Here is a 27,987-nt window from a genome sequence, read left to right as displayed (position 1 = left end):
GTATACTATATTCATAAGCTACTTATGTAAGAACTTTTGTATATATGTTTATGCTTGTATGTTTTCAAGATATAGTATTTTTCCGACTTTTCAAAGAAAACAGCGATACGGTTTCGAGTCAAAGGCTCCTATTTTATTATTAAGTATATGAAGTTGGTGCATGAAATTGCAATCACACTTTTGCAATCCCGCACAACTAACCAGCAAGTGCACTGGGTCGTCCAAGTAATACCTTACGTGAGTAAGGGTCGATCCCACGGAGATTGTCAGCTTGAAGCAAGCTATGGTTATCTTGTAACTCTTAGTCAGGATATCAATAATTATCAGGGTTGATTGTAAAAAGCAAAAAAACATGAAATAAGTACTTATTTTGCAGTAATGGGGAATAGGTTGAGGTTTTGGAGATGCTCTATCTTTTGAACCTCTGCTTTCCTACTGGCTTCTTCTTCAAGCATGCTAGGCTCCTTCCATGGCAAGCTGTATATGGGGTTTCACCGTTGTCAATGGCTACCTCCCATCCTCTCAGTGAAAATGTTCAACGCGCTCTGTCACAGCACGGCTAATCATCTATCGGTTCTCAATCGGGTTGGAATAGAATCCAGTGATTCTTTTGCGTCTGTCACTAACGCCCAGCCCTCAGGAGTTTGAAGCTCGTCACAGTCATTCAATCCTTGAATCCTACTCAGAATACCACAGACAAGGTTTAGACCTTCCGGATTCTCTTGAATGCCGCCATCAATTCTAGCTTATACCACGAAGATTCTGATTAAGGAATCCAAGAGATATCTACTCAATCTAAGGTCGAACGGAGGTGGTTGTCAGGCACACGTTCATAGTTGAGAACGATGATGAGTGTCACGGATCATCACATTCATCAGGTTTAGGAACAAGTGATATCTTAGAATGGAAGCAAGCATGATTGAATGAAAAACAGTAGTAATTGCATTAATCCATCAAGACACAGCAGAGCTCCTCACCCCCAACCATGGGGTTTAGAGACTCATGCCGTAGAAGATACAATGAGAAACGTGTAAAGTGTCATGAGGTCAAGATACAATGTCAGAAGGTCCTATTAATAGTGAACTAGTAACTTAGGGTATACAGAAATGAGTAAATGACGTATAAATCCACTTCCGGGGTCCACTTGGTGTGTGCTTGGGCTGAGAATTGAAGCTTTCATGTGTAGAGACTTTTTCTGGAGTTAAACGCCAGCTTTTATGCCAGTTTGGGCGTTTAACTCCAATTTTTGTGCCAGTTCCGGCGTTAAACGCTGGGAATTCTGAAGCTGATTTGCAACGCCGGTTTGGGCCATCAAATCTCAGGCAAAGTATGGACTATTATACATTGCTGGAAAGCCCAGAATGTCTACTTTCCAACACAATTGAGAGCGCGCCAACGAGGCTTCTGTAGCTCCAGAAAATCCACTTCGAGTGCAGGGAGGTCAGAATCCAACAGCATCTGCAGTCCTTTTCAGCCTCTAAATCAGATTTTTGCTCAGGTCCCTCAATTTCAACCAGAAAATACCTGAAATCACAGAAAAACACACAAACTCATAGTAAAGCCCAGAAAAGTGAATTTTAACTAAAAACTAATGAAAATGTAATAAAAACTAACTAAAATATACTAAAAAGATACTAAAAACAATGCCAAAAAGCGTATAAATTATCCGCTCATCACAACACCAAACTTAAATTGTTGCTTGTCCCCAAGCAACTGAAAATCAAAATAGAATAAAAAGAAGAGAATATACTATAGACTCCAAAATATCAAAGAAACTTAGCTCCAATTAGATGAGCGGGACTAGTAGCTTTTTGCTTCTGAACAGTTTTGGCATCTCACTTATCCTTTGAAGTTTAGAATGATTGGCATCTATAGGAACTCAGAACTCAGATAGTGTTATTGATTCTCCTAGTTAAGTATGATGATTCTTGAACATAGCTACTTTATGAGTCTTGGCTGTGGCCCAAAGCACTCTGTCTTCCAGTATTACCACTGGATACATACATGCCACAGACACATACTTGGGTGAACCTTTTCAGATTGTGACTCAGCTTTGCTAGAGTCCCCAATTAGAGGTGTCCAGGGTTCTTAACCACACTCTTTTTGCCTTGGATCACAACTTTATTATTATTATTATTATTATTATTATTATTATTATTATTATTATTATTATTATTATTATTATTATTATTATTATTATTATTATTATTATTATTATTATTATTATTATTATTATTGTATTCACTGCTTTTTCTTGCTTCAAGAATCAATTTGATGATTTTTCAGATCCTCAATAACATTTCTCCTTTTCCATCATTCTTTCAAGAGCCAACAATTTTAACATTCTTAAACAACAAATTCAAAAGACATATGCACTATTCAAGCATTCATTCAGAAAACAAAAAGTATTGTCACCACATCAAACTAATTCAACTTGTTTCAAAGATGAATTCAAAATCCTGTACTTCTTGTTCTTTTGTGATTAAAGCATTTTTCATTTAAGAGAGGTGATGGATTCATAGGACATTCATAGCTTTAAGACATGAACCTTAAATTTTATTAATCATGAATTAAGAACATGACTCAAAAATAGATATAAGATAAGACTAATAGTAATAGAAAACAAAAATTTAAATAGACTCCTAATGATAGAGGTTATCGCAGAGTTAGGACTCAACAACCTTGATTTTGAGAAGTGGATGCTCCCTCAACTTGTGGGGTATTTGACCCTTCAAGGGAGAGCTTTTGGCGCTTCAACTCCTGTAGCTCACGCCCCTGCTTCTCTTGTTCCTTCAGCAATTTGCAGAGCATGCAGTTTTGATTCTGTTGTTCTTCCTTAATTTGTTCTATAGCTTCTTACAGCTTGGCAACAGATGCTTCTAGATGAGTCCAGTAGTCAATTTCAGGAAGTTCAGGGAGGAACTCCTGTGCCCTCCTTTTGATAGAGTTATCTTGCATTTGTCCTTCCATTGACCTCTTGGTGATTGGGTGCTCAATTGGGATGAATTCATCTACTCCCATCCTCACCCCAGCATCTTTACATAGCAAAGAAATTAAGCTTGGGTAAGCCAGTTTGGCTTCAGTGGAGTTCTTGTTTGCAATTGTATAAATCTCACAAGCAATCAGATGATGAATCTCCACTTCTTTTCCCAGCATAATACAATGAATCATCACTGCTCTCTTGATAGTAACCTCAGAACGGTTACTAGTGGGCAAGATAGAACGCCCTATGAAGTCCAACCAGCCTCTTGCAACTGGTTTGAGATCTCCCCTCTTGAGTTGGTTTGGGACACCTTTTGAATTGGTCATCCACTTGGTTCCAGGGAGGCATATGTCCTCTAGAACTTGATCCAACCCCTTATCTACTCTCACCATTCTCCTATTAAAGGATTCAGGATCATCTTGTAGTTGAGGTAATTTGAAGACCTCTCTTATTTTGTCCAGATGGAAGTAAATAATTCTCCCTCTGACCATGGTTCTGTAGGTATGAAAAGCGGTTCCAGTCATTCTCTGCTTATCTGTCAACCACAGATTTGAGTAGAATTCCTGAACCATATTTCTCCCAACCTTTGTCTTAGGGTTGGTTAGAACTTCCCAACCTCTGTTTCGAATTTGCTCTTGGATCTCCGGATATTCATCTTCTTTCAGATCAAATTTAACTTCCGGGATCACTGACCTTAGACCCATTATTTTGTGGTAATGGTCTGCATGTTCTTTGGTTAAGAACTTCTCTTGACTCCAAAGGTCTTTTGGAGCATTCTCTTTCTTGCCTCTTGAATTGGTTTGTTTTCCTTTGGGGGCCATGATCTTGATGAGCCTTAACTTAGTGATCACGGAAAAACACACCAAACTTAGAGGTTTGCTTGTCCTCAAGCAAAAGAAAGGAAAGAGAGAGAGGAGGAGAGCAAATTCGAATGGTGGGGAAGGGGGTGTGGCCGAACATATATTTATAAGGAAGGGAGAGAGAGTTCGAAAATTTTGAAGGAGATTTGAGAAGATATGGAAAGAAATTGAGAGATATTTGAGTTTTTTGAAGAAGATTTGGAAAGGATTTGAAAGAGATTTGAAGAATGATTTTAATTTTGAAAATTTGAAGGTGAATGATGAAAGTTTGAAATGTATTTATGTAGAAAATTATGGATTAAAACAGGAAAGTTTGAAAAAATTTGAAGTGGAAAGCAAAATCTCTGTCTCCCACCTTTCTGGCGTTAAACGCCCATAATGGTATCCATTCTGGCGTTTAACGCCCAAATGTTGGCCAATTTGGGCGTTTAACGCCCAGCCAGGCACCCTGGCTGGCGTTAAACGCCAGAAACCCCTTCATCACTGGGCATTTTGCTAAACGCCCAGGATGCTGCACACCTGGCGTTAAACGTCCAGAATGGTGCCCATTCTGGCGTTTAACGCCCAAAATGGCACCTTTACTGGCGTTAAACGCCCAGAATGGTGCCCATTCAATGCCCAAAGTACCCCTTACTGGCGTTTTTTTTGCCAGCAATCTCCTTTTCTCTGCTTTTTGCACTGAATCCTTCTGTAACTCTGTGAATTCCTTCAATTTTGATGATTGCCCTTTGAGAATATGTATCAAACTTTGATTAAACAAAATAGATAACCTGCTAATGGCTGGGTTACCTCCCAGCAAGCGCTTCTTTAATGTCTTTAGCTGGACCTTCATTGAGAATCATTCAAGCCTCAGTTTTCTGCATTCTTGCTCAAAGTTGCTTTCAAGATAATGCTTGATCCTCTGTCCATTAACAATGAACTTTTTGTCAGAATCAATATCCTGAAGCTCAACATATCCATATGGTGACACTCCTGTAATCACATATGGACCCCTCCACCGGGATTTAAGTTTTCCTGGGAACAATCTGAGCCTAGAGTTGAAGAGCAGAACTTTTTGTCCTGGCTCAAAGACTCTGGATGACAACTTCTTGTCATGCCACTTCTTTGCCTTTTCCTTATAAATTTTTGCATTTTCAAAGGCATTGAGTCTAAATTCATCTAGCTCATTTAGCTGGAGTAATCTTTTTTCACCAGCTAACTTAGCATCCAGGTTTAGGAATCTGGTTGCCCAGTAGGCTTTATGTTCCAGTTCCACGTGCAGATGACAGGCCTTGCCATACACAAGTTGGTATGGAGAGGTTCCTATTGGAGTCTTGAATGCTGTTCTGTATGCCCACAGAGCATCATCCAAGCTCTTTGCCCAATCCTTTCTACGGGCAATTACAGTCCGTTCTAGGATTCTTTTTAGCTCTCTGTTAGAGACTTCAGCTTGCCCATTTGTCTGTGGATGATATGGGGTTGCCACTTTGTGGCTAATTCCATATCGGACCATAGCAGAGTACAACTGTTTGTTGCAGAAATGAGTGCCCCCATCACTGATTAGTACTCTGGGAACACCAAATCTGCTGAAGATGTGTTTCTGGAGGAATTTCAGCACGGTCTTAGTATCATTAGTGGGTGTAGCAATTGCTTCTACCCATTTAGATACGTAGTCCACTGCCACCAGAATGTAAGTGTTTGAGTATGATGGTGGGAATGGACCCATAAAGTCAATACCCCATACATCAAACAGTTCAATCTCTAGGATCCCTTGTTGAGGCATGGCGTATCCATGAGGCAAGTTACCAGCTCTTTGGCAACTGTCACAGTTATGCACAAACTCTCGGGCATCTCTATAGAGAGTGGGCCAGTAGAAGCCACATTTGAGGACCTTAGTGGCTGTTCGCTCACTTCCGAAATGTCCCCCATACTGTGATCCATGGCAATGCCACAGGATCCTTTGTGCTTCCTCTCTGGGTACACATCTGCGGATCATTCCGTCTGCACATCTCTTAAAGAGATATGGCTCATCCCATAGGTAGTACTTGGCATCTGAAATTAATTTCTTTCTTTGCACCCTGTTGTACTCCTGGGGTATGAACCTCACAGCTTTGTAATTTGCAATATCTGCAAACCATGGAGCTTCCTGAATGACAAAAAGTTGCTCATCTAGGAAAGTCTCAGAGATCTCAGTAGAACGGAGGGACGCCCCAGCTACTGGTTCTATTCGGGACAGATGATCAGCTACTTGGTTCTCTGTCCCTTTTCTGTCTCTTATTTCTATATCAAACTCTTGCAGAAGCAACACCCATCTTATGAGCCTGGGTTTTGAATCCTGCTTGTGAGTAAGTACTTAAGAGCAGCATGGTCAATGTATACAATCACCTTTGATCCCACTAGATAGGATCTAAACTTGTCAATGGCATAGACCACTGCAAGTAACTCTTTTTCTGTGGTTGTGTAATTCTTCTGTGCGTCATTTAGAACACGGCTGGCATAATAAATGACGTGCAGAAGCTTGTTATGCCTCTGTCCCAACACTGCACCAATGGCATGGTCACTGGCATCACACATTAATTCAAATGGTAATGTCCAGTCTGGTGCAGAGATGACTGGTGCTGCGACCAGCTTGGCTTTCAGGGTCTCAAATGCCTGCAGACACTGTGTGTCAAACACAAATGGTGTGTCAGCAGCTAGCAGGTTACTCAGAGGTTTTGCAATTTTTGAAAAATCCTTTATAAACCTTCTGTAGAATCCTGCTTGCCCCAAAAAGCTTCTGATTGCCTTAACATTGGCAGGTGGTGGTAGTTTTTCAATTACCTCTACCTTTGCCTTATCCACCTCTATTCCCTTGCTTGAAATTTTGTGCCCAAGGACAATTCCTTCAGTCACCATAAAGTGACATTTCTCCCAGTTTAAAACCAGGTTAGTCTCTTGGCACCTTTTCAGGACAAGTGCTAGGTGGTTAAGACAGGAGCTGAATGAGTCTCCATATACTGAGATGTCATCCATGAAGACTTAGAGGAATTTCTCCATCATATCAGAGAAGATGGATAGCATGCATCTCTGAAAAGTTGCAGGAGCATTACACATACCAAAAGGCATTCTCCTGTAGGCAAACACGCCAGAAGGGCAAGTGAATGCTGTTTTCTCTTGGTCCTGAGGATCTACTGCAATTTGGTTGTAACCTGAATAGCCATCCAAAAAGCAGTAATAATCATGACCAGCTAGTCTTTCTAGCATTTGGTCTATGAATGGTAAAGGAAAATGATCCTTTCTGGTGGCTGTATTGAGCCTTCTGTAGTCAATACACATACGCCACCCTGTGACTGTTCTTGTAGGAACCAGTTTATTTTTTTCATTATGAACTACTGTCATACCTCCCTTTTTGGGGACAACTTGGACAGGGCTCACTCAGGGGCTATCAGAAATAGGATAAATAATCCCAGCCTCTAGTAATTTAGTGACCTCTTTCTGCACCACCTCCTTCATGGCTGGATTTAGCCGCCTTTGTGGTTGAACCACTGGTTTGGCATTATCCTCCAATAGGATCTTGTGCATGCATCTTGCTAGGCTAATGCCCTTAAGATCACTTATGGACCACCCAAGAGCTGTCTTGTGTGTCCTTAGCACTTGAATCAGTGCTTCCTTTTCCTGTGGATTTAAAGCAGAGCTTATGATCACTGGAAAAGTGTCACCCTCTCCCAGAAATACATACTTCAGGGATGGTGGTAGTGGTTTGAGCTCAGGTTTGGGAGGCTTATCCTCTTCCTGAGGAATTTTCAAAAATTCTTTTGTTTCCTCTGGTTCCTCCTGATCAGGATGAACATCTTTGAAGATGTCCTCTAGCTCTGATTCTAGACTTTCAGTCATATTGATCTCTTCCACCAAAGAGTCAATAATGTCAGCGCCCATGCAGTCATTTGGTGTGTCTGGATGCTACATAGCTTTTACAACATTCAACTTGAACTCATCCTCATTGACTCTCAGGGTTATTTCCCCTTTTTGTACGTCAATAAGAGTTTGTCCAGTTGCTAGGAAAGGTCTTCCTAGAATGAGAGTTGCACTCTTGTGCTCCTCCATTTCCAGCACTACAAAGTCAGTTGGAAAGGCGAATGGCCCAACCTTGACAATCATGTCCTCAATTATGCCTGATGGATATTTAATGGAGCCATCAGCAAGTTGGAGACATATCCGGGTTGGTTTGACTTCTTCAGTCAACCCAAGCTTTCTGATAGTGGATGCAGGTATTAGATTGATACTTGCTCCAAGGTCACACAGGGCTGTCTTGGTGCAAGCACCTTCTAATGTGCATGGTATCATAAAGCTTCCTGGATCTTGAAGCTTTTCTGGTAAGCTTTTCAGAATGACTACACTGCATTCTTCAGTGAGAAACACTTTTTCAGTTTCTCTCCAATCCTTCTTATGGCTTAAGATCTCTTTCATGAACTTAGCATAAGAAGGTATTTGCTCAAGTGCCTCTGCAAATGGAATCTTTATTTCAAGAGTCCTTAGATAGTCTGCAAAGCGGGCAAATTACTTATCCTGTTCCGCTTGGCGGAGTTTCTGAGGATAAGGCATCTTGGCTTTATATTCCTCAACCTTAGTTGCTGCAGGTTTATTCCTTACAGAGGTGGTTGGAGAAGCCTTTTTAGAGGGGTTACTGTCAGCACTCTCAGGTGTCTGATTCCCCTTTGGCGTTTAAACGCCAGGATTGGGTGAAGAATGGGCGTTTAACGCCAACTTTTCCCCCTTTTCTAGTGTTTGAATGCCAGAACTGGGCAGGGAATGGGCGTTTAACGCCAGCTTTTCCCCCTTTTCTGGCGTTTGAATGCCAAGAGTATTCCTCTCTGGGCTCTTACTGTCCTCAGAGGGATTTTGGACAGTGGTTTGGTTATCCTCTGTCAATTGTTCCTTTATTGGCTTTTTGCTACTTTGAGCAGTGTTATTCAATGTCTTCCCACTCCTCAGTTGAACTGCTTGGCATTCTTCTGTTATCTGTTTAGATAACTGCTGTTTTGCCTGATTCAACTGTGATTCTATGTTCTTGTTAGCAATTTTAGTTTCTTGGAGCATCTCTTTAAATTCTGCTAACGGTTTTATCATCAGGTGTAATTTCTGATTAAGCTCAACCATCTGTTCTTGAGGATTAGAATCAGTGGCTACTGCCATAACTTCTTCTTTTGTAGAGAATTCATTGCTAGAGTACAAATGTTGATTTCTAGCAACAGTATCTATAAGCTCTTGAACTTCTTCAATCGTCTTCCTCATATGTATAGATCCACCAGCTGAGTGGTCTAGAGACATCTGAGCTTTTTCTGTAAGCCCATAGTAGAAGATGTCTAACTGTACCCACTCTGAAAATATTTCAGAGGGGCATTTTCTTAGCATACCTCTATACCTCTCCCAGGCATTATAAAGGGATTCATTATCCTCTTGTTTAAAGCCTTGGATGTCCAGCCTTAACTGTGTCATCCTTTTTGGAGGGTAAAGTTGATTCAGGAATTTGTCTGATAACTGTCTCCATGTTTTTATGCTTGCTGTGGGTTGGTTATTCAACCACCTCTTAGCTTGATCTTTTACAGCAAATGGAAACAGTAATAATTTGTAGACATCCTGATCTACCTCTTTATCACGTACTGTGTCAGCAATTTATAAGAATTGTGCCAGAAACTCAGTAGGTTCTTCCTGTGAAAGACCGGAATACTGGCAATTTTGCTGCACCATGATAATGAGTTGAGGATTTAGCTCAAAGCTGCTTGCTTTAATGGGAGGTATACAGATGCTACTCCCATATGCAGTTGTAATGGGGTTAGCATATGACCCCAGAGTCCTTCTGGACTGTTCAATTCCACTTAGGTCCATGATGGAGAAAGGGAATATGATATGGATTCACAAGTAAAGTATATATTTTTTTTATTTGACCGAAAATAATAAAATAAGACAAATGGAAAATAAAATCAAATTTCGAAAACTAAAAGAAAATAAGATCAAAGCAAATTGAAAACTAAATCAATTAGTTAATTAAAAAGATTTTGGAATTAGCAATTGAAAATATATGATTGGAAATTATTTTGAAAAAGATTTGATTTTTGAAATGAGGAAAGAGAAAAACAACAAAATGACACCAAACGTAACATTTTTAGAAAATCAGACACAAATTTTCGAAAACTTAAAGGAAAACACAAAGAAGACACCAAACTTAGAATTTTTTTTAAAGAACAAGAAAGGACTAAGAACATGCAATTTCGAAAAATTAAAAGAAAACAAAAGCATGCAATTGACACCAAACTTAAAATATGAAACTAAACTCAAATAAAAGACTCTAAACCAACAAAAATAAAACAGTCCTAATCTAAGCAACAAGATAGACCGTCAGTTGTCCAAACTCGAACAATCCCCGGCAACGGCGCAAAAAACTTGGTGCACGAAATTGCAATCACACTTTTGCAATCCCGCACAACTAACCAGCAAGTACACTGGGTCGTCCAAGTAATACCTTACGTGAGTAAGGGTCGATCTCACGGAGATTGTCAGCTTGAAGCAAGCTATGGTTATCTTGTAATTGTTAGTCAGGATATCAACAATTATCAGGGTTGATTGTAAAAAGCAAAAGAACATGAAATAAGTACTTGTTTTGCAGTAATGGGGAATAGGTTGAGGTTTTGGAGATGCTCTATCTTCTGAACCTCTGCTTTCCTACTATCTTCTTCTTCAAGCACGCTAGGCTCCTTCCATGGCAAGCTGTATGTAGGGTTTCACCGTTGTCAATGGCTACCTCCCATCCTCTCAGTGAAAATGTTCAACGCGCTCTGGCATAGCACGGCTAATCATCTGTCGGTTCTCAATCGGGTTGGAATAGAATCCAGTGATTCTTTTGCGTCTGTCACTAACGCCCAGCCCTCAGGAGTTTGAACCTCGTCACAGTCATTCAATCCTTGAATCCTACTCAGAATACCACAGACAAGGTTTAGACCTTCCAGATTCTCTTGAATGCCGCCATCAATTCTAGCTTATACCACGAAGATTCTGATTAAGGAATCCAAGAGATATCTACTCAATCTAAGGTCGAACGGAGGTGGTTGTCAGGCACACGTTCATAGTTGAGAACGATGATGAGTGTCACGGATCATCACATTCATCAGGTTTAGGAACAAGTGATATCTTAGAATGGAAGCAAGCATGATTGAATGAAAAACAGTAGTAATTGCATTAATCCATCAAGACACAGCAGAGCTCCTCACCCCCAACCATGGGGTTTAGAGACTCATGCCGTAGAAGATACAATGAGAAACGTGTAAAGTGTCATGAGGTCAAGATACAATGTCAGAAGGTCCTATTAATAGTGAACTAGTAACCTAGGGTATACAGAAATGAGTAAATGACGTATAAATCCACTTCCGGGGTCCACTTGGTGTGTGCTTGGGCTGAGAATTGAAGCTTTCATGTGTAGAGACTTTTTCTGGAGTTAAACGCAGCTTTTATGCCAGTTTGGGTGTTTAACTCCAATTTTTGTGCCAGTTCCGGCATTAAACGCCGGGAATTCTGAAGCTGATTTGCAACGCCAGTTTGGGCCATCAAATCTCGAGCAAAGTATGAACTATTATACATTGCTGGAAAGCCCAGGATGTCTACTTTTCAACGCAATTGAGAGCGCGCCTGTAGCTCCATAAAATCCACTTCGAGTGTAGGGAGGTCAGAATCCAACAGCATCTGTTGTCCTTTTCAGCCTCTAAATCAGATTTTTGCCCAGGTCCCTCAATTTCAGCCAGAAAATACCTGAAATCACAGAAAAACACACAAACTCATAGTAAAGCCAAGAAAAGTGAATTTTAACTAAAAACTAATGAAAATGTAATAAAAACTAACTAAAATATACTAAAAATATACTAAAAATAATGCCAAAAAGCGTATAAATTATCCGCTCATCAGAAGTCGTCGTAATACTTCTTGCTATCAGAGTGGCGTAGCCGGAAGCGTGACAATCTGATAGTGAGGGTATTACAACCTTCCCTCTATGTTGCTGAAAAAAATAAATCCTAATTAAAATTATAAATGTGAATTACAATTAATAAAAGAAATCATGAATCCTAAAATATTTTCTATGCTACTACTCAAAAAATAAAAATTTCTCTTTAAAAATTTATCACCAGGATCTCATTGTTGAAAAATATTTACACTCATTAAAGTATCAAAATATTTCTCTTTGGAAATTGGCCCAATAACTGAACCACCCTTCAAAAATTGAAGGTTGGCTGAGCTCACCAATTAGAGGCCCAACCCATGAGGAAGGGGCAATACCTTCCCTAATTTTTATTCCTGAAGGTGAAGATTAGAAAGGGACTCATGAGCGGATAATTTATATGCTTTTTGGCATTGTTTTTAGTATGTTTTTAGTATGATCTAGCTAGTTTTTAGTATATTTTTATTAGTTTTTAGTTAAAATTCACTCTTCTGGACTTTACTATGAGTTTGTGTGTTTTTCTGTGATTTCAGGTATTTTCTGGCTGAAATTGAGGGACCTGAGCAAAAATCTGATTCAGAGACTGAAAAGGACTGCAGATGCTGTTGGATTCTGACCTCCCTGCACTCGAAGTGGATTTTCTGGAGCTACAAAAGCCCAATTGGCGCGCTCTCAACGGCGTTGGAAAGTAGACATCCTGGGCTTTCCAGAAATATATGATAGTCCATACTTTGCCCAAGATTTGATGGCCCAAACTGGCGTTCAAAGTCACCTTCAGAATTCCCAGCGTTAAACGCCGGAACTGGCACCAAAGTGGGAGTTAAACGCCCAAACTGGCACAAAAGCTGGCGTTTAACTCCAAGAGAAGTCTCTACATGAAAATGCTTCAATGCTCAGCCCAAGCACACACCAAGTGGGCCCGGAAGTGGATTTTTATGTCATTTACTCATCTTTATAATTCTTAGGCTACTAGTTTTCTATAAGTAGGACCTTTTACTATTGTATTATCATCTTTGGACATCTAGTTCTTAGATCATTGGGAGGCTGGCCTCACGGCCATGCCTAGATCTTGTTCTTATGTATTTTCAACGGTGGAGTTTCTACACACCATAGACTAAGGTGTGGAGCTCTGCTGTACCTCGAGTATTAATGCAATTACTATTGTTCTTCTATTCAATTCCGCTTGTTCTTTGTCCAAGATATTCATTTGCACCCAAGAACATGATGAATGTGATGATTATGTGACGCTCATCATCATTCTCACTTATGAACAAAGTGACTGACAACCACTCTTGTTCTACAAGCAAACGAGGCTCTAATGTTTATCTCTTGGATTTCTTAACCGGAATCTTCGTGGTATAGGCAAGAACTGATGGCGGCATTCAAGAGAATCCGGAAGGTCTAACCTTGTCTGTGGTATTCTGAGTAGGATTCAATGATTGAATGACTGTGACGTGCTTCAAACTCCTAGCAGGCGGGGCGTTAGTGACAGACGCAAAAGAATCAATGGATTCTATTCCGGCCTGAACGAGAACCGACAGATGGATAGCCGTGCCGTGACAGGGTGCGTTGAACATTGCCACTGAGAGGATGGGAGGTAGCCACTGACAACGGTGAAACCCTTGCATAAGCTTGCCATGGAAAGGAGTAGGAAGGATTGGATGAAGACAGTAGGAAAGCAGAGAGACGGAAGGGAAGGCATCTTCATACGCTTATCTGAAGCTCTCACCAATGATATACATAAGTATCTCTATCTTTATCTTTATGTTTCATTCATTATCTATACCCATTTGAGTCTGCCTGACTAAGATTTACAAGGTGACCATAGCTTGCTTCATACCAACAATCTCCGTGGGATCGACCCTTACTCGCGTAAGGTTTATTACTTGGACGACCCAGTGCACTTGCTGGTTAGTTGTGCGAAGTTGTGTTTATGCCATGGTATTGAACACCAAGTTTTTGGATTCATTACCGAGGATTATTTGAGTTGTGAAAAGTATTGTTCACAATTTCGCGCACCAAGTTTTTGGCGCCGTTGCCGGGGATTGTTTTGTGTATGGACAACTGACGGTTCATCTTGTTGCTTAGATTAGGTATTTTTCTTCAGAGTTCTTAAGAATGAATTCTAGTGTTTCAAGGTGATGTTCTTATCATCACCAAAGCTGATTGATTCTCATCAATTTAGCTCTTGAATGCAATGTCCTGCTGAAGCTTGGCTAGCCATGTCTAATTCCTTTAGACTAAAGCTTTAGACTAACATTGCATGATTCCTGGAATTCTCATTAAGAATTTTGATACCTTTATTTTCTTTTCCATATAATTTTCGAAAAAGCACAAAAAAAATTACAAAATCATAAAAACCAAAAATATTTTATGTTTCTTGTTTGAGTCTAGTGTCTCATTTTAAGTTTGGTGTCAATTGCATGCATTCATTCATGTGACTTAAGGATCTTCAAGATGTTATTGATGATTTCTTACTCTAATCTTTAAATTCTCTTGACTTGAGTGTTTTGTGTGTCTCATATGCATTCTCATTAGTGTCAGTAGTATACAAACTGCTAAGTTTGGTGTCTTGCATGCATTGTTATTTGATTTTAGTTGCATTTTGATTATTAAAAAATCCAAAAATATTTTTAATTTGTGTCTTCTCAAGTCAATAATACAAGGAATTGAAGATTCAGAACATACAGCAGAGGAATTGCACAGAAAAAGCTGGGCGTTCAAAACGCCCAGTGAAGAAGGACAGACTGGCGTTTAAACGCCAGCCAGGGTACCTGGTTGGGCGTTTAACGCCCAAAAGGGTATAGTTTTGGGCGTTAAACGCCAGAATGTGCACCATTCTGGGCGTTTAACGCCAGGATGGCACAAGAGGGAAGATTTTGTTTTCAAATCAATTTTTTTTCAAGTTTTCAAAGTTTTTCAAAATCAAATCTTTTTCAAATCATATCATTTCAATCATATCTTTTTAAAACCATAACTTTTCAATCATATCTTTTTAATCACATCTTTTTCAAAGAAGTTTTCAATCAAATCTTTTTTACTTCTAATTTCAAAATCTTTTTCAAAACTCACTTGATTCTTTTTCCACTTTGAGTTTTCGAAAATTATCAATCAATTTTTCAAAATGATTTTAAAAACTTTTTAATTAATTTTCGAAAATTCTCTTCCCCTCTTCCCACATCCTTCTATTTATGGAGTACCACTCCTTCTCAATGCACAATTCAAACTCTATCTGATTAAGTTCGAATTCTTCTACCTCTTTCTTCTATTTTTCTGTTCTTCTGACACCTCAAGGAATCTCTATACTGTGACATAGAGGATTCCATATTTTCTTGTTCTCTTCTCTTTCATATGAGCAGGAGCAGAGACAAAGGCATTCTTGTTGAAGCTGACCCTGAACCTGAAAGGACCTTGAAGCGAAAGCTAAGAGAAGCTAAGGCACAACTCTCCAAGGACCTAACAGAAACCTTCAGAGAAGAAGAAGACATGGCAGCCGAGAACAACAACAATGCAAGGAAGGTGCTGGGTGACTTTACTGCACCTACTCCCGACTTCTATGGGAGAAGCATCTCTATCCCTGCCATTGGAGCAAACAACTTTGAGCTTAAGCCTCAATTAGTTTCTCTAATGCAACAGAATTGCAAGTTCCATGGACTTTCATTGGAAGATCCTCATCAGTTCTTAGCTGAATTCTTGCAAATCTGTGACACTGTCAAGACCAATGGGGTTGACCCTGAGGTCTACAGACTTATGCTATTCCCTTTTGCTGTAAGAGACAGAGCTAGGACATGGTTGGACTCACAACCTAAAGAAAGCCTGGACTCATGGGAAAAGCTAGTCAATGCCTTCTTGGCAAAGTTCTTTCCACCTCAAAAATTGAGTAAGCTTAGAGTGGAAGTCCAAACCTTCAGACAGAAGGATGGAGAATCCCTCTATGAAGCTTGGGAAAGATACAAACAATTGATCAGAAAATGTCCTTCTGACATGCTTTCTGAATGGAGCATCATAGGTATTTTCTATGATGGTCTCTCTGAACTGTCCAAGATGTCTTTGGATAGCTCTGCTGGAGGATCTCTTCATTTGAAGAAGACGCCTACAGAAGCTCAAGAGCTGATTGAAATGGTTGCAAATAACCAATTCATGTACACTTCTGAAAGGAATCCTGTGAACAATGGGACTAATCAGAAGAAAGGAGTTCTTGAGATTGATACTCTGAATGCCATTCTGGCTCAAAACAAGATATTGACTCAACAAGTCAATTTGATTTCTCAAAGTCTGTCTGGAATGCAAAATGCACCAAGCAGTACTAAGGATGCTTCATCTGAAGAAGAAGCCTATGATCCTGAGAACCCTTCAATGGAAGAGGTGAATTACCTAGGAGAACCCTATGGAAACACCTATAATTCTTCATGGAGAAATCACCCAAATCTCTCATGGAAGAATCAAGAGAGACCTCAACAAGGTTTCAACAACAATAATGGTGGAAGAAACAGGTTTAGCAATGGCAAGCCTTTTCCATCATCTTCTCAGCAACAGACAGAGAATTCTAAGCAGAACCCCTCTGACTTAGCAACTATGGTCTCTGATCTAATCAAAACCACTCAAAGTTTCATGACTGAAACAAGGTCCTCCATTAGGAATTTGGAGGCACAAGTGGGTCAGCTGAGCAAGAAAATTACTGAACTCCCTCCTAGTACTCTCCCAAGCAATACAGAAGAAAATCCAAAAGGAGAGTGCAAGGCCATCAACATGGCCGAATTTTGGGAGGAAGAAGAGAAAGTGAACGCCACTGAGGAAGACCTCAATGGGCGTGCACTGACCTCCACTGAGTTCCCCAATGAGGAACCATGGGAATCTGAGGCTCAAAATGAGACAATAGAGATTCCATTGGACTTACTTCTGCCTTTCATGAGCTCTGATGAGTATTCTTCCTCTGAAGAGGATGAGTATGTCACTGAAGAGCAAGTTGCTAAATACCTTGGAGTAATCATGAAACTAAATAACAAGTTATTTGGAAATGAGACTTGGGAGGATGAACCCCCTTTGCTCACCAAAGAATTGGATGACTTGTCTAGGCAGAAATTACCTCAAAAGAGACAAGATCCTGGGAAGTTCTCAATACCTTGTACCATAGGCACCATGACCTTCAACAAGGCTCTGTGTGACTTAGGGTCAAGTGTAAACCTCATGCCTCTCTCTGTAATGGAGAAGCTAGGGATCTTTGAGGTGCAAGCTGCAAGAATCTCATTAGAGATGGCAGACAACTCAAGAAAACAAGCTCACGGACTTGTATATGATGTTTTGGTGAAGATTGAAGACCATTACATCCCTGCTGATTTCATAGTCCTAGAGACTGGGAAGTGCATGGATGAAACCATCATCCTTGGCAGACCCTTCCTAGCCACAGCAAAGGCTGTGATTGATGTTGATAGAGGAGAGTTGATCATTCAAGTGAATGAAGAATCCTTGGTGTTTAAGCCTCAAGGATATCCCTCTGTCACCATGGAGAGGAAGCATGAAGAGCTTCTCTCAAATCAGAGTCAAACAGAGCCCCCACAGTCAAACTCTAAGTTTGGTGTTGGGAGGCCACAACCAAACTCTAAGTTTGGTGTTGAACCCCCACATTCAAACTCTAAGTTTGGTGTTGGGAGGTTCCAACATTGCTCTGATCATTTGTGAGGCTCCATGAGAGCCATCTGTCAAGCTACTGACATTAAAGAAGCGCTTGTTGGGAGGCAACCCAATGTTATATTTTATCCATTTTCTTTTGTTATTTTATGTTTTTTGTAGGTTGATGATCATGAGAAGTAACAAAATCAATTGAAAAAGCAAAAACAGAATGAAAACAGGAAGAAAACAGCACACCCTGGAGGAAGAACCTACTGGCGTTTAAACGCCAGTGAGGCTAGCAGATGGGCGTTTAACGCCCAGTCTGGCACCATTCTGGGCGTTTAACGCCAGAAAGGGGCACCAGACTGGCGTTAAACGCCAGGAAAGGGCAAGAACCTGGCGTTAAACGCCAGAAATGGGCACCAGCCCGGCGTCTAACGCCAGAATTGGCTCAAAACGTGATTTTGCATGCCATTTGGTGCAGGGATGACTTTTCCTTGACACCTCAGGATCTGTGGACCCCACAGGATCCCCACCAACCCCACCACTCTCTCTCTTCTTCCCCAAAAACCCTTCACCTATCAAATCCCTTCTTTCTTTTCACCACTCACATCCATTCTTCATAAAACCCCACCTACCTCACCATTCAAATTCAAACCACTTTCCCACCCAAACCCACCCTCACTTGACCGAACCTTACCCTTCCCCCTCTCCTATATAAACCCATCTTCACTCTTTCATTTTCACACAATCTAAACACCACTTCTCCCCTCTTTGGCCGAACACAAAAGCCATTCCCTTCTTCCTCATTTCTTCTTCTTCTACTCTTTTCTTTCTTCTTTTGCTCGAGGACGAGCAAACCTTTTAAGTTTGGTGTGGTAAAAACATTGCTTTTTGTTTTTCCATAACCATTTATGGCATCCAAGGCCGGAGAAACCTCTAGAAAGAGGAAAGGGAAGGAAAAGCTTCCACCTCCGAGTCATGGGAGATGGAGAGATTCATCTCAAGGGTGCATCAAGACCACTTCTATGAAGTTGTGGCCATGAAGAAGGTGATCCATGAGGGCCCTTTCAAACTCAAAAAGGGTCAACTTTAATCAAAGGTTGGACCAAGTCCTCACAAACATTTGTGAAGAGGGCGCTCAATGGAAGAGAGATTCAAGAGGAAAGCCGGTTCAACTGAGAAGGCATGACCTCAAGCCCATCACTAAGAAGAGGATGGAGCACACAAGAGACCCTACTCATCATGAGATCCCTGAGATACCTCAAGGGATGCACTTTCCTCCATAAAACTATTGGGAGCAACTAAACACCTCCCTAGGAGAATTGAGTTCCAACATGGGACAACTAAGGGTGGAGCATCAAGAACAGTCCATCCTCCTCCATGAAATTAGAGAAGATCAAAGAATCATGAGAGAGGAGCAACAAAGACAAGGAAGAGATATTGAGGAGCTCAAGCACTCCATAAGACCTTCAAGAGGAAGAACAAGCCGCTATCACTAAGGTGGACCCGTTCTTTAATCTCCTTGTTCTTCATTTTTCTGTTTTTCGAAAATTTATGCTTATGTTTGTCCATGTTTGTGTCTTATGATCATTAGTGTCTTAGTGTCTATGCCTTAAAGTTATGAATGTCCTATGAATCCATCACCTTTCTTAAATGAAAACTGTTTTTAATCACAAAAGAACAAGAAGTACAGGATTTCGAATTCATCTTTAAAACTAGCTTAATTAGTTTGATGTGGTGGCAATACTTTTTGTTTTCTGAATGTATGCTTGAACAGTGCATATGTCTTTTGAATTTGTGGTTCATGAATGTTGGCTCTTGAAAGAATGATGAAAAAGGAGACATGTTACTGAGGATCTGAAAAATGATAAAAATGATTCTTGAAGCAAGAAAAAGCAGTGAATACAAAAAAAAAAGAGAGAAGGAGAAAAACATAAAAGAAAAAAAAAGGGGAGAAAGAAAAAGAAAAGAAAAAGAAAGAAATAAAGTTGTGATCCAAGGCAAAAAGAGTGTGCTTAAGAACCCTGGACACCTCTAATTGGGGACTTTAGCAAAGCTGAGTCACAATCTGAAAAGGTTCACCCAATTATGTGTCTGTGGCATGTATGTATCCGGTGGTAATACTGGAAGACAGAGTGCTTTGGGCCACGGCCAAGACTCAATAAGTAGCTGTGTTCAAGAATCATCAAACTTAACTAAGAGAATCAATAACACTATCTGGATTCTGAGTTCCTAAAAGAAGCCAATCATTCTGAATTTCAAAGGATAAAGTGAGATGCCAAAACTGTTCGGAGGCAAAAAGCTACTAGTCCCGCTCATCTAATTTGGAGCTAAGTTTCATTGATAATTTAGAGTCTATAGTATATTCTCTTCTTTTTATCTTATTTGATTTCCAGTTGCTTGAGGACAAGCAACAATTTAAGTTTGGTGTTGTGATGAGCAGATAATTTATACGCTTTTTGGCATTGTTTTTAGTATGTTTTTAGTATGATCTAGCTAGTTTTTAGTATATTTTTATTAGTTTTTAGTTAAAATTCACTCTTCTGGACTTTACTATGAGTTTGTGTGTTTTTCTGTGATTTCAGGTATTTTCTGGCTGAAATTGAGGGACCTGAGCAAAAATCTGATTCAGAGACTGAAAAGGACTGCAGATGCTGTTGGATTCTGACCTCCCTGCACTCGAACTGAATTTTCTGGAGCTACAGAAGTCCAATTGGCGCGCTCTCAATGGCGTTGGAAATTAGACATCCTGGGCTTTCCAGCAATATATGATAGTCCATACTTTGCCCAAGATTTGATGGCCCAAACCGGCGTTCAAAGTCACCTTCAGAATTCCCAGCGTTAAACACCGGAACTGGCACCAAAGTGGGAGTTAAACGCCCAAACTGGCACAAAAGCTGGCGTTTAACTCCAAGAGAAGTCTCTACACGAAAATGCTTCAATGCTCAGCCCAAGCAAACACCAAGTGGGCCCGAAAGTGGATTTTTATGTCATTTACTCATCTTTGTAATTCTTAGGCTACTAGTTTTCTATAAGTAGGACCTTTTACTATTGTATTATCATCTTTGGACATCTAGTTCTTAGATCATTGGGAGGCTGGCCTCACGGCCATGCCTAGACCTTGTTCTTATGTATTTTTAACGGTGGAGTTTCTACACACCATAGACTAAGGTGTGGAGCTCTGCTGTACCTCGAGTATTAATGCAATTACTATTGTTCTTCTATTCAATTCCGCTTGTTCTTTGTCCAAGATATTCATTTGCACCCAAGAACATGATGAATGTGATGATTATGTGACGCTCATCATCATTCTCACTCATGAACAAAGTGACTGACAACCACTCTTGTTCTACAAGCAAACGAGGCTCTAATGTTTATCTCTTGGATTTCTTAACCGGAATCTTCGTGGTATAGGCAAGAACTGATGGCGGCATTCAAGAGAATCCGGAAGGTCTAACCTTGTCTGTGGTATTCTGAGTAGGATTCAATGATTGAATGACTGTGACGTACTTCAAACTCCTAGCAGGCGGGGCGTTAGTGACAGACGCAAAAGAATCAATGGATTCTATTCCGGCCTGAACGAGAACCGACAGATGGATAGCCGTGCCGTGACAGGGTGCGTTGAACATTTCCACTGAGAGGATGGGAGGTAGCCACTGACAACGGTGAAACCCTTGCATAAGCTTGCCATGGAAAGGAGTAGGAAGGATTGGATGAAGACAGTAGGAAAGCAGAGAGACGGAAGGGAAGGCATCTTCATACGCTTATTTGAAGCTCTCACCAATGATATACATAAGTATCTCTATCTTTATCTTTATGTTTCATTCATCATCTATACCCATTTGAGTCTGCCTGACTAAGATTTACAAGGTGACCATAGCTTGCTTCATACCAACAATCTCCGTGGGATCGACCCTTACTCGCGTAAGGTTTATTACTTGGACGACCCAGTGCACTTGCTGGTTAGTTGTGCGAAGTTGTGTTTATGCCATGGTATTAAACACCAAGTTTTTGGATTCATTACCGAGGATTATTTGAGTTGTGAAAAGTATTGTTCACAATTTTGCGCACCAGGGACCACCCACCGCAGCTCCAACCTGCATGCCATCGCCGTCGCGAGCTCATATGGAGGAATCAGCGATCTGCACCGCTCTCGTTACCCCTTCAGTACACCCGGCACCGTCATCCAACTCTCGTCCCTCCTCCGTCTTCCTTTTCGTTGTTCGCTGTGGCGTTATCTCTACCTCTTGCCAAAGCCGTTGCTCGCCATCGTAAGCCGTTGTGGTGCGCGAAATTGTGAACTATACTTTTTCACAACTCTCATAATCCCTGGTAATGGCTCCAAAAACTTGGTGCGCTCAATACCATGGCATTACACAACTTCGCACAACTAACCAGCAAGTGCACTGGGTCGTCCAAGTAATAAACCTTACGTGAGTAAGGGTCGATCCCACGGAGATTGTTAGTATTGAAGCAAGCTATGGTCATCTTGTAAATCTTAGTCAGGCAAACTCAGATATATATGGTGATGAACGAAAATAACATAAAAGATAAAGATAGTGATACTTATGTAATTCATTGGTAGGAACTTCAGATAAGCGCATGAAGATGCCTTCCCTTCCGTCTCTCTGCTTTCCTACTGTCTTCATCCAACCCTTCTTACTCCTTTCCATGGCAAGCTCGTATAGGGTCTCACTGTGTCAGCAGCTACCTCCCATCCTCGCAGTGAAAGCTAATGCACACACTCTGTCACAGTGCTGCCAATCACCGGTGTGGTTCCCTCCCCTACCGGAATAGAATAACTCTTTTGCGTCTGTCACTAACGCCCAGTAGGTTACAGGTTTGAAGCACGTCACAGTCATTCAATCATTGAATCCTACTCAGAATACCACAGACAAGGTTAGACCTTCCGGATTCTCTTGAATGCTGCCATCAGTTCTTGCCTATACCACGAAGACTCTGATCTCACGGAATGGTTGGCTCGTTTGTCAGGCGAGCACTCGGTTGTCAGGCGATCAACCATGCATCGTGCAATCAGGAATCCAAGAGATATTCACCAAGCCTCAAATGCTTGTAGAACAAGAGTGGTTGTCAGTCACTTTGTTCATGAGTGAGAATGGTGATGGGCGTCAATCATCACCTTCATCATGTTGAAGAACAAGTGATATCTTGGATAAAGAACAAGCGGAATTTGAATGAAAGAACAATAGTAATTGCATTAATACTCGAGGTACAGCAGAGCTCCACACCTTAATCTATGGTGTGTAGAAACTCCACCGTTGAAAATACATAAGCATAAGGTCTAGGCATGGCCGAATGGCCAGCCTCCCAATGATATAAGAACTAAAATGTCCAAAGATGATCTAGAGATCTAAAAGTGATCAAAAGATTTCTATACAATAGTAAAAGGTCCTACTTATAAGAAACTAGTAGCCTAGGGTGTACAGAAATGAGTAAATGACATAAAAATCCTCTTCCGGGCCCACTTGGTGTGTGCTTGGGCTGAGCAATGAAGCAATTTCGTGTAGAGACTCTTCTTGGAGTTAAACGCCAGCTTTGGTGCCAGTTTGGGCGTTTAACTCCCATTTGGGTGCCAGTTCCAGCGTTTAACGCTGGGATTTCTTGAGGTGACTTTGAACGCCGGTTTGGGCCATCAAATCTTGGGCAAAGTATGGACTATTATATATTGCTGGAAAGCCCAGGATGTCTACTTTCCAACGCCGTTGAGAGCGCGCCAATTGGGCTTCTGTAGCTCCAGAAAATCCACTTCGAGTGCAGGGAGGTCAGAATCCAACAGCATCTGCAGTCCTTTTGAGTCTCTGGATCAGATTTTTGCTCAGGTCTCTCAATTTCAGCCAGAAAATACCTGAAATCACAGAAAAACACACAAACTCATAGTAAAGTCCAGAAAAGTGAATTTTAACTAAAAACTAATAAAATATACTAAAAACTAACTAGATCATACTAAAAACATACTAAAAACAATGCCAAAAAGTATACAAATTATCCGCTCATCACAACACCAAACTTAAATTGTTGCTTGTCCCCAAGCAACTGAAGATCAAATAAGATAAAAAGAAGAGAATATGCAATGAACTCCAAAAACATCTATGAAGATCAGTATTAATTAGATGAGCGGGGCTTTTACTTTTTGCCTCTGAATAGTTTTGGCATCTCACTCTATCCCTTGTAATTCAGAATGATTGGCTTCTTTAGGAACTTAGAATCCAGATAGTGTTAATGATTCTCCTAGTAAAGTATGATGATTCTTGAACATAGCTATTTATTGAGTCTTGGCTGTGGCCCAAAGCACTCTGTCTTCCAGTATTACCACCGGATACATACATGCCACAGACACATAATTGGGTGAACCTTTTTGGATTGTGACTCAGCTTTGCTAAAGTCCCCAATTAGAGGTGTCCAGGGTTCTTAAGCACACTCTTATTTGCCTTGGATCACAACTTTATTCTTTCTTTTTCTTTCTTTTTCTCTTTCTTTTTTTTTCGTTTTTTTTTTTTTTGAAATGCTTTTTCTTGCTTCAAGAATCATTTTATTGATTTTTCAGATCCTCAGTAACATGTCTCCTTTTTCATCATTCTTTCAAGAGCCAACATTCATGAACCACAAATTCAAAAGACATATGCACTGTTTAAGCATACATTCAGAGAACAAAAATATTGCCACCACATCAAAATAATTAAACTATTATAAAATTCAGAATTCATGCAATTCTTTCAATTAAGCACGTTTTTATTAAGAGAGGTGATGGATTCATAGGACATTCATAACTTTAAGGCATAGACACTAAGACACTAATGATCACAAGACACAAACATGGATAACCATAAGCATTAAAATTCGAAAAACAGAAGAACAATAACAAGGAAATCAAAGAACGGGTCCACCTTAGTGATGGCGGCTCTTTCTTGCTCTTGAAGATCCTATGGAGTGCTTGAGCTCCTCAATGTCTCTTCCTTGTCTTTGTTGCTCCTCCCTCATGATTCTTTGATCTTCTCTAATTTCATGAAGGATGATGGAGTGTTCTTGATGCTCCACCCTCAGTTGTCCCATGTTGGAACTTAGTTCTCCTAGGGAGGTGTTTAGTTGCTCCCAATAGTTTTGTGGAGGAAAATTCATCCCTTGAGGAATCTCAGGGATCTCATGATGAGTGAGATCTCTTGTGTACTCCATCCTTTTCTTGGTGATGGGCTTGTCCTCATCAATGGGAATGTCTCCCTCTATGTCAACTCCAACTGAATAACAGAGGTGGCAAATGAGATGGGGAAAGGCTAACCTTGCCAAGGTGGAGGTCTTGTCCGCCACCTTATAGAGTTCTTGGGCTATAACCTCATGAACCTCTATTTCTTCTCCAATCATGATACTATGGATCATGATGGCCCGGTCTATAGTAACTTCGGACCGGTTGCTAGTGGGGATGATTGAGCGTTGTATGAACTCTAACCATCCTCTAGCCACGGGCTTGAGGTCATGCCTTCTCAATTGAACCGGCTTTCCTCTTGAATCTTGCCTCCATTGTGCGCCCTCTTCACATATGGTTGTGAGGACTTGGTCCAACCTTTGATCAAAGTTGACCCTTCTAGTGTAAGGATGCTCATCTCCTTGCATCATAGGCAAGTTGAACGCCACCCTCACACTCTCCGGACTAAAATCCAAGTATTTCCCCCGAACCATAGTGAGATAATTCTTTGGATTCGGGTTCACACTTTGGTCATGGTTCTTTGTGATCCATGCATTGGCATAGAACTCTTGAACCATCAAGATTCCGACTTGTTGAATGGGATTGGTAAGAACTTCCCAACCTCTTCTTCGGATCTCATGGCGGATCTCCGGATATTCACCCTTTTTGAGTGAAAAGGGGACCTCGGGGATCACCTTCTTCAAGGCCACAACTTCATAGAAGTGGTCTTGATGCACCCTTGAGAGGAATCTATCCATCTCCCATGACTCGGAGGTGGAAGCTTTTGCCTTCCCTTTCCTCTTTTTAGAGGTTTCTCCGGCCTTGGATGCCATAAATGGTTATGGAAAAACGAAAAAGCAACGCTTTTACCACACCAAACTTAAAATGTTTGCTCGTCCTCGAGCAAAAGAAGAAAGAAGAGAGTAGAAGAAGAAGAAATGAGGAAGAGGGAGATGGTGGTGTATTCGGCCAAGAAGGGTAAGAAAGGGTGTTTAGGTTGTGTGAAAATGAAGAGTTGAAGAAGGGTATTTATAGGAGAGAAGGGGGTAAAGGTTCGGCCATTATGGGTGGGTTTGGGAGGGAAAGTGGTTTGAATTTGAAGGGTGAGGTTGGTGGGGTTTTATGAAGGATGGATGTGAGTGGTGAAGAGAAAGATGGGATTTGATAGGTGAGGGGTTTTTGGGGAAGAGGTGTTGAGGTGATTGGTGAATGGGGGAAGAAGAGAGAGAGTGATGGTAGGGTCCTGTGGGGTCCACAGATCCTGTAGTGTCAAGGAAAAGTCATCCCTGCACCAAATGTTGCTCAAAATCACGTTTTGAGCTATTTCTGGCGTTAAACGCCGGGCTGGTGCCCATTCCTGGCGTTTAACGCAGGTTCTTGCCCTTTACTGGCGTTTAACGCCAGTCTGGTGCCCCTTTCTGGCGTTAAACGCCCAGAATGGTGCCAGACTGGGCGTTAAACGCCCAACAGCTAGCATTACTGGCGTTTGAACGCCAGTTTCTTCTCCTCCAGGGTGTGCTGTTTTTCTTCCTGTTTTTCATTCTGTTTTTGCTTTTTTCATTGTTTTTGTGACTTCTTATGATCATCAACCTACAAAAAAGATAAAATAACAAAAGAAAATAATTAATTATAAAACATTGGGTTGCCTCCCAACAAGCGCTTCTTTAATGTCATTAGCTTGACAGAGGGCTCTCATGGAGCCTCAGAAATGCTCAGAACCTTGTTGAAACCTCCCAACACCAAACTTAGAGTTTGAATGTGGGGTTTCAACACCAAACTTAGAGTTTGGTTGTAGCCTCCCAACACCAAACTTAGAGTTTGACTGTGGGGGCTCTGTTTGGCTCTGTTTTGAGAGGAGCTCTTCATGCTTCCTCTCCATGATGATAGAGGGATGTCCTTGGGCCTTAAACACCAAGGATTCTCCATTCACTTGAATGATCATCTCTCCTCTATCAACATCAATCACAGCCTTTGCTGTGGCTAGGAAGGGTCTGCCAAGGATGATGGATTCATCCATGCACTTCCCAGTCTCTAGGACTATGAAATCAGTAGGAATGTACTGGTCTTCAACTTTAACCAGAACATCCTCTACAAGTCCATGGGCTTGTTTTCTTGAGTTGTCTGCCATCTCTAGTGAGATCTTTGCAGCTTGCATCTCAAGGATCCCTAATTTCTCCATTACAGAGAGGGGCATGAGGTTCACACTTGACCCTAAGTCACACAAGGCCTTCTTGAAGGTCATGGTGCCTATGGTACAAGGTATAGAAAACTTCCCAGGATCCTGCCTCTTTTGAGGCAGTTTCTGCCTAGACAAGTCATCCAGTTCTTTGGTGAGCAAGGGAGATTCATCTTCCCAAGTCTCATTTCCAAATAACTTGTCATTTAGCTTCATGATTGCTCCAAGATATTTAGCAACTTGATCTTTAGTGACATACTCATCCTCTTCAGAGGAAGAATACTCATCAGAGCTCATGAAAGGCAGAAGTAAGTCCAATGGAATCTCTATGGTCTCATTTTGAGCCTCAGATTCCCATGGTTCCTCATTGGGGAACTCAGAGGAGGTTGGTGCACGCCCATTGAGGTCTTCCTCAGTGGCGTCCTCCTCCTCTCTTTCCTCTCCATATTCGGCCATGTTGATGGCCTTGCACTCTCCTTTTGGATTTTCTTCTGTATTACTTGGGAGAGTACTAGGAGGGAGTTCAGTAACCTTCTTGCTCAGCTGACCCACTTGTCCTTCCAAATTTCTGATGGAGGACCTTGTTTCATTCATGAAACTTTGAGTGGTCTTTATTAGATCAGAGACCATTATTGCTAAGTCAGAAGTATTCTGCTTAGAACTCTCTGTCTGTTGCTGAGAAGATGATGGAAAAGGCTTGCCATTGCTAAACCTGTTTCTTCCACCATTATTGTTATTGAAACCTTGTTGAGGTCTCTCTTGATTCTTCCATGAGAGATTTGGGTGATTTCTCCATGAAGAATTGTAGGTATTTCCATAGGGTTCTCCTAGGTAATTCACCTCTTCCATGGAAGGGTTCTCAGGATCATAAGCTTCTTCCTCAGATGAAGCATCCTTAGTACTGTTTGGTGCATTTTGCATTCCAGACAGACTTTGAGAAATCAAATTGACTTGTTGAGTCAATATCTTGTTCTGAGCCAATATGGCGTTCAGAGTGTCAATCTCAAGAACTCCTTTCTTCTGACTAGTCCCATTGTTCACAGGATTTCTTTCAGAAGTGTACATGAATTGGTTATTTGCAACCATTTCAATCAATTCTTGAGCTTCTGCAGGCGTCTTCTTCAGATGAAGAGATCCTCCAGCAGAGCTATCCAAGGACATCTTAGATAGTTCAGAGAGACCATCATAGAAAATACCTATGATGCTCCATTCAGA

At 41.0% G+C, this 27,987-nt stretch overlaps 1 non-coding gene across 1 annotated transcript; it reads right to left on the bottom strand.

Moving 5' to 3' along the window:
* Window positions 1-15,667: 15,667 nt before the first annotated feature.
* Window positions 15,668-15,775, bottom strand: LOC130978779 (small nucleolar RNA R71). The gene has a single exon (XR_009086394.1). It is a non-coding gene; the product is annotated as a small nucleolar RNA R71 (small nucleolar RNA).
* Window positions 15,776-27,987: the final 12,212 nt, after the last annotated feature.

Source organism: Arachis stenosperma, chromosome 4 (assembly GCF_014773155.1).
Source record: "Arachis stenosperma cultivar V10309 chromosome 4, arast.V10309.gnm1.PFL2, whole genome shotgun sequence".
NCBI classification, from domain to species: domain Eukaryota; kingdom Viridiplantae; phylum Streptophyta; class Magnoliopsida; order Fabales; family Fabaceae; genus Arachis; species Arachis stenosperma.
This window is presented reverse-complemented; position numbering and strand designations above follow the sequence as displayed.